General features: G+C 34.7%; 1 long non-coding RNA gene across 2 annotated transcripts; it reads right to left on the reverse strand.

Annotated features, from left to right (window-relative positions):
- Positions 1-3,961: 3,961 nt before the first annotated feature.
- LOC309484514 lies at positions 3,962-5,087 on the reverse strand. 2 transcript variants are annotated; one of them, XR_014200876.1, is made up of 4 exons: positions 4,788-5,087; positions 4,547-4,650; positions 4,119-4,261; positions 3,962-4,082 (listed from the first exon to the last, which is right to left on the reverse strand). It is a non-coding gene; the product is annotated as an uncharacterized lncRNA (long non-coding RNA). The 2 variants fall into 2 exon arrangements; XR_014200877.1 differs by lacking the exon at positions 3,962-4,082 and having other exon boundaries at positions 4,106-4,261.
- Positions 5,088-7,022: the final 1,935 nt, after the last annotated feature.

Consider the following 7,022-nt stretch of genomic DNA (forward strand, 5'->3'; position numbering starts at 1 on the left):
AATCAGGGTAGCCTTCGTCGCATCGCGATGACGCAACCGGCCTTCAAATACGGCCTTCAGAGGATGCAGAACTGAATAGGGACAGCCTTCATCGCGCCGCGGTGACGCAATCAGCCTTCAAATGCGACCTTCCAAGGATGCAGCCTTTGAATTGGGACGTCCTTCGTCGCGCCGCTGTGACGCAATCGGCCTTCAAATGCAGCCAATCGGCCTTCAAATACGGCCTTCGGAGGATGCAGCCTTCACATTGGGACACAGCTCATGATTCAATGACCCATTCATAAATACTTGCTTCGTTTCTGAATGAATGACTCACTGAATCACTCATAAAGACAGTGACTTACCACCACCTACTGGCGGTTAAATTAATATTTAAAAGTATCACTTCGTTTTTACCATCATTGCATACTTTATTCTTTTGAACATTTTATATTTAAAGCATTATTAAATGGGGGAGCGAAAGAAACCTAAAATTCTCGGGACAGCAGCATGTGTCCAAAATGTAATCTTAACCGTTCTATTTCATCAGAAACGATCTGTAAACAGGGCTTTAAGTGTAAAATACCGAACTTGTCCTTTAATGGAAGAGGTGTGACTGCAGTCTAAGTGGAGGAGAAGGGGGTTCGCAGAAGGATGTTAAATGCCTCAGGGGGTACGACACACTAAAGTTTGAGATCTAGATGATGCATGTCAGTTTTTGTTTGAATCGGACAAACGGGGGATTTAAAAGAGTTTGAAAAAGGTAGATTTTTGGGGAAAATCCAAGATGGCGGAAAGATTTGCATATCGGAAATGGTTAAAGGGGTCATCGGATGCCCATTTTCCTCAAGTTGGTGTGATTCTTTAGGGTGTTCATGTAAAGTTTGGTTAACCTCAATGGTTGTGTAAAACAACACCTTTTTTCCTCCTCAAAAACAGCTCTGTTCACAGCGACCCATTTCGGTGCATGTCTCTTTAAATGATAATGAGCAACTGCCCCAAAAATACAACATTTTGTTTTTATTATGAGTGTACACAAATAAAAGAAGACATTTAACAGTTTTGAATCAAATTTGCACTGAGAAGAAAAAAAGCGAGCTGGTCTCACCAACACGAACGCCGACCCCAGAGGGTTAAAGAGTTATGGCCTCTGTCAGCTCGATCGTCACGTTTTCCTGAAACAGATTGGTCGTCATTACGAGACCTGTAATTGTTGTGGGAACTTATCATTATAACATTCTGTTCCAATATCTGTGCTCCTCAAAACTTCTGGCCATGAACTGTATGGATACACTTGCTGCATAGATCATAATCCATCAGTCCTATGATTGTTTATTTTGGGACACTTTTGGTTAACCCAGGATGAGAACACAAACATAAGAAATATTGGTTTACACTGCTCTCTTTCAAATCATGTCTACATTAGGCTGAGCCAGGCATCGTGCAAGACTGATATCTGAACAGTTTTGGATGCTTTCTCCCTTTTTAAAGGTCACTCTCAAAGCTTTGTAGTCCTCAGGATTTGCGATTGCCAACTCAGCAATAGGGCCTTGCATGACAATGGTATTTCTGCCAACATTCATTGTGTTGTCTGTGTCATAGTCGGTAGCAGCAGAGACAGAGCAGGATCTAAGTTCTGCAGTCCTTATTCAGAAACTAACTCAAATCTCCAAACTCACACTCAAGAGCACCTGAGACCCGTTTCAATAGCACACACTCTCTGTAGGCGCAGATGAGTTGCCATATGAGAACGACTGACATCTCTATCTTTTCATACAGATTACATAAACAGAGAATATTTGTTTTCGTTTTGAATTAGATAATTTAATAGCAGAAACTTAAATGTGTATAAAGATATTGCTTATGCCTGTGTTGACCAGTATTCAGGGAGTTTTGTTTAAGCTCCAGAAAAAAAGTTCACGGAGACGGAGAGGCAGAAAGCACACCCTGTTTATTTTCTTTATTTTACAAAAGCACAATGTTTTGTTTCGATTGTAAGTGGACACATAAAAAAATAGACATTTAACAGTGAATTTTTTCATAATTCTTAAGTCTGTATGACCATAAATGACTATTTTGCTGCTATGTGAAAACATCCAGCAGAACGCGCCAGTGCGTTTGTCGACCCCAGAGGGTTAGCTTTAGCCTCATAGGAAGGAACATAAATTGTGATATATGCTCACTCTCATCAAGACGGCGCTGCGGTGGTGGAGTCCATGCAGGAGGAGCAGCGTCTGGCACTGCGTCGCTTTTCAGTGTGAGCTGTTTGTTTTAAATGCTATGCTAACTAGATGCTAATATACGCTATCCTGATCGTTTTCAATACTCGCAATTCCAACTCCTGACTAGCTACAGAGGTTTTGACGAAACAAGATGTTTTTATACCAGGGGCTCCCTTGTGAAAAAAAAGTGCACTTAAGTGTACTTTTATAAAGTGTACTTATTACATAAATAATATACTTTAAATATATACACTTAAGTGTGAATTAAATGCCATCTTTTCGGCGCACTTAATGCACATTAAGTGTAATTAATTTCAAATATATCATATATTAAGTTGAAATAAAATGTAATAAGTTGCCATTAAGAGTGATTTTTTGGAACAACTTAATTGGTACTTTATTACAACTTTATATATACTTTCATAATTGCTTCTAGTGTTTTTAAAATATACTTAAAGTGCACTACAAAATGTAATGACACGCAATTAATGTGATTTAAAATATACTTTAATGTCAGTTAACAATACACTTAAGTGTGAATTAAATGCAATGTTTTCGACACACTGAATGCACATTAAGTGCAATTAATTTAAAATATATCACATATTAAGTTGAAATAAAATGCAATAAGTTGCCATTAAGAGTGTTTTTTTGGAACAACTTAATTGGTACTTTAATACAACTTTATATCTACTATCATAATTGCTTCTAATATCTTCAAAATATAGTTAAAGTGCACTGCACAATATAATGACACGCAATTAATGTGATTTAAAATATACTTTAATGTCAGTTAACAATACACTTAAGTGTGAATTAAATGCAATGTTACAATCAACAAAACTAAATGTAAAACCCTCTAAATTTACTGACAAAATAATCTCAAAAAGAAGTACATAAAAACCTTTCTGTTGATGCACAAGAAAACCCCAAGAAACACTATGCATAAACACAAACAGTTTTGGAAAGAGACCTTTGGGTAATGCTTTACAAAAATATATTAGTTACCTACTTCAGTTAACATGAACTAAGAATGAATAATACTTTAAGCATTTATTAGTCTAAGTAAGATAATATTAGTCTTGGTTAGATCATGTTGGCTAAAAAATAAACTAATATTAACAAATGAGACCTAATTAAAAGTTACCGAACCTTGTTATTTAGCTCTTAAAGGGATGTTCAGCAGAAGAAAGAAATTCATACAGGTTTGAAACAACATGAGGGTGAGTATATTTATTTTTTATTTATTAATTTATTTGACAGGGACAGTGTACATTAATTAGCATTGCTGCAAATGCACCAGAATTAGCCAAAAGGCTATTTTTCATCCGTTGTCCCTGGACAGATCTTAAAATTGTCTACCTAAAAAAAAACACAATAAAAAGATTACAGTGAACAATACAAATATAAAAAGCAGTAAAATAGATATAACTCCTCACATCCTGTTGATAAATACAAGTTTACTAAAGTACAGACATTATAAAAAAAAAGAATTAATATTATACACATTGACACAGCAGAGACACAAGTGGCAGCAGGTTGGGTAGAGGGAAGTTACATATTCTTATTAGTGCTGACATGTCTGATGTGTTATGAGCCAGCGTTTTAGATGTTTTTTAAACAGAGTGTATGTGGTGAATTCTCTGATGTTCTGAGGGACAGAGTTCCACTCCTGTGCTGCTGTGACTGAAAAGGCACTCTGACTAAAAGCACTTTTCCGTAGAGGAACAACACAGTCTCCTCGGACCGTCATATGATGACAGAATTTTCATTTTAAAGTGGAGTATCCCTTTAAACCTTTACCAGCACCAACATTAAACAGGACCAAATGCTTACTCCAGCATTACAGTGAATCTAAGTTTGTCAAAAAAAAAAAAAAAACTAAAAAAACTCAACAAAAAAAAAACCCTGAAGAACTCCAAAAGTACAAAAACCAAAATGATTTGTCACCCAATTTTTTAAGTTGTTGGAAAGTGCTGTTTATGTCAATGTCCCAGATGCTCTCCAGAGTATATGTGAATGGAAATGTTTCAAAGATGCAGGAAAGTCAGAAAAAATGCCTTGAGGAAAAAAACAAAAAAACAGAAAATTTGTTTCTAATACAGATCCAGTCCATTATTATATTTGGCTCAATTGAATGAAAGAGATAGATATACAGTTGCGCTTCAAAGTTGATATACACCTTGCAGTATCTGCAAAATGTTAACAATTTTATCAATAATAGGGATCACAAAATGTACGTTTTATCTTTATTTAGTACTACCCTGATGAAGCAGTTTATTCTGCAAGGTGTATGTAAACTTTTGACTGTTAACTGTTGATGAATGTGTGATGTGATTGATTACCTCAGTCACCAGGGCCACATCGTAGTAGAAAGCTGGGCAAGGTTCCTTCTATTTCCCACAAACACCAGGATTCCACTGACTACGCCATCTTTACTGACACTGGGCTTAAAGTGATTAAAAATAGAGAACGTTTTTATTGCTACTTTACAGGGAATTAAGCATAACTTTATCAATTACACAAATATAGATATATGACCCATGCAAACCCAGGACCAATGCAAATTAAGAAAGGTATTCTTACATTTTAAGCTTGCCCCACATAGCTATCTTCATGAAGGATGTTCCTGTTCCTGTATTTACCACGGTTGACACAGCAATGCTGCAAGCCTTCTTCCTTTGGTTTGTTACCTATAAAATATATGATGATTATAGGTGCATGTGTAAATGCACAGGTGGGAATTTATTACTTGCACATGACATGCAAAAGATTCAAAGCATTTAAAAGCTATAGGGATAGTTAGTGACTTGAAAGTAGTGTTTTAGCTTGATCAGGATGTGCTGTCATGATAAATCTTGTAACATCACCTCCTCAGTACAGGTCTGTGATTCCACACCGCTTGCACTGTATCTCCAATAACAAATATGAACTGATCCTGCAAAATGAATGTTTAAATCCAGATAAACACAAAAATATTACATATTCCAAAACAAATAGTAATTGAACAACTCTTTAAATACAAAATGAAACTGAACACATTACAAGCATTTTTTTCTAGAGGTGGGTAATATATTAAATATTTATGGTGGTTATAAAATTGATTATTTGTATTAAATGTATATAAACGTCTTCGAGTGTTACAATATTGGATCAGCATTCAGCAAATTTTTAGTAGCTTGTTTAAAATAATTTAAAAAGTCGGTTTAGTTAAAAAAAAAAATCAGCAACCAAATTCCTCGAACACGACCACACACACCTTCCTCACATTACAATGCAAGACATTATTAGAATGCAATCATATATAAATTATTGAAAACATGATTAATTCACCTCCCGAGTCTATTGAGTTTATAATATCTGTGATTAAAATGCACCCAGCAACTGATATGTTACGGTGAAAAAAAATTTACTAAAGAAAGCATCAAGATATACTTACTTGACTGATTATTTGCAGCATAACGTCTCATCTGCAAACAAACATCCAAACGTGGTGCTCCTTTTGTTCTCTTGTTTGGCTAGCTTCAGTATCATCACGCATCGCAAACGGATCGCAAAACATAGCGCATTTTTCAAACTCTAGTGAAGTAGTGCGTCATAATGACGTAGTATTTCTCGCGCATGCGCATTAAACAACATATTCATATATCATGCATGGTTATTTCAGCTTTTCTGTTTAAGTTGAAGTTGTTCTAACTCATTGTGTTGTTAAACTCTGTAAGTTCACAAAACTTTCATTAACCTAACTAAAAGTCAATATTTTTTTCAATGTAGTGTAGTGTGATTAAAATTAAATGTATTTTAACTGAATTTAAATGCAAATTAATTTTGTTTACATTTGTTTAACTTTTGCTCGCAATTAATACAATTAAATGTGTGTTTAAAAATGTGTTATAAATCATAATTATTTTAAATGTATGTTTAAGTAAAACTTAGTATACATTACAAAGTGCAGTTTTTAAAACATGCACTTAAGTATGTTTATAAATATTGTCATGAAAGTGTTCTTTCTTTAAGTAACATTTAATTAGACATTATTAAAAAGTGCACTTAAGTGTGTTTATAAAAATTATGATGAAAGTGTACTTTCTTTAAGTTAAGCTTAATTAGATATTATTACAAAGTGCATTTGTAAAAATTGTACTTAAGTGTGTTTATAAATATTGTGATGAAAGTGTACTTTCTTTCATGGGGCAGTCATGGCCTAGTGGTTAGGGAGTTGGACTGGTAACCCAAAGGTTGCTGGTTCGATTCCAGAACCGGTGGGAAATGACTGAGGTGCCCTTGAGCAAGGCATCTAACCCCTAAGCGCTCCCCGGGCGCCACACAAAGGCTGCCCGCTGCTCTGGGTGTGTGTATCCACGTTTGCAGTGTGTGTGTTAACTACTCACTACTCTGCTCCTAATGTGTGTGCATTAACTTGGATGGGTTAAATGCAGAGGTCAAATTCCAAGTATGGGTTACCATACTTGGCCGTCACGTGTCACTTTCACTTTCACTTTCACTTTCACTTTACGTTAAGCTTAATTAGACATTATTACAAAGTGCATTTTTAAAAATGCACTTAAGTGTGTTTATAAATATTGTGATGAAAGCGTACTTACTTTAAGTTAAACTTAATTAGATATTATTACAAAGTGCATTCATAAAAAGTGCACTTAAGTGTGTTTATAAATATTATGATAAAAGTGTTCTTTCTTTAAGTAAAACTTAATTAGACATTATTACAAAGTTCATTTTTAAAAAGTGTATTTAAGTGTGTTAAGAAATATTGTGATGAAAGTGTACTTACTTTAAATTAAACTTAATTCGATATTATTA

This window comes from Leuciscus leuciscus (assembly GCF_965113295.1).
Source record: "Leuciscus leuciscus genome assembly, chromosome: 20".
NCBI classification, from domain to species: Eukaryota; Metazoa; Chordata; class Actinopteri; order Cypriniformes; family Leuciscidae; genus Leuciscus; species Leuciscus leuciscus.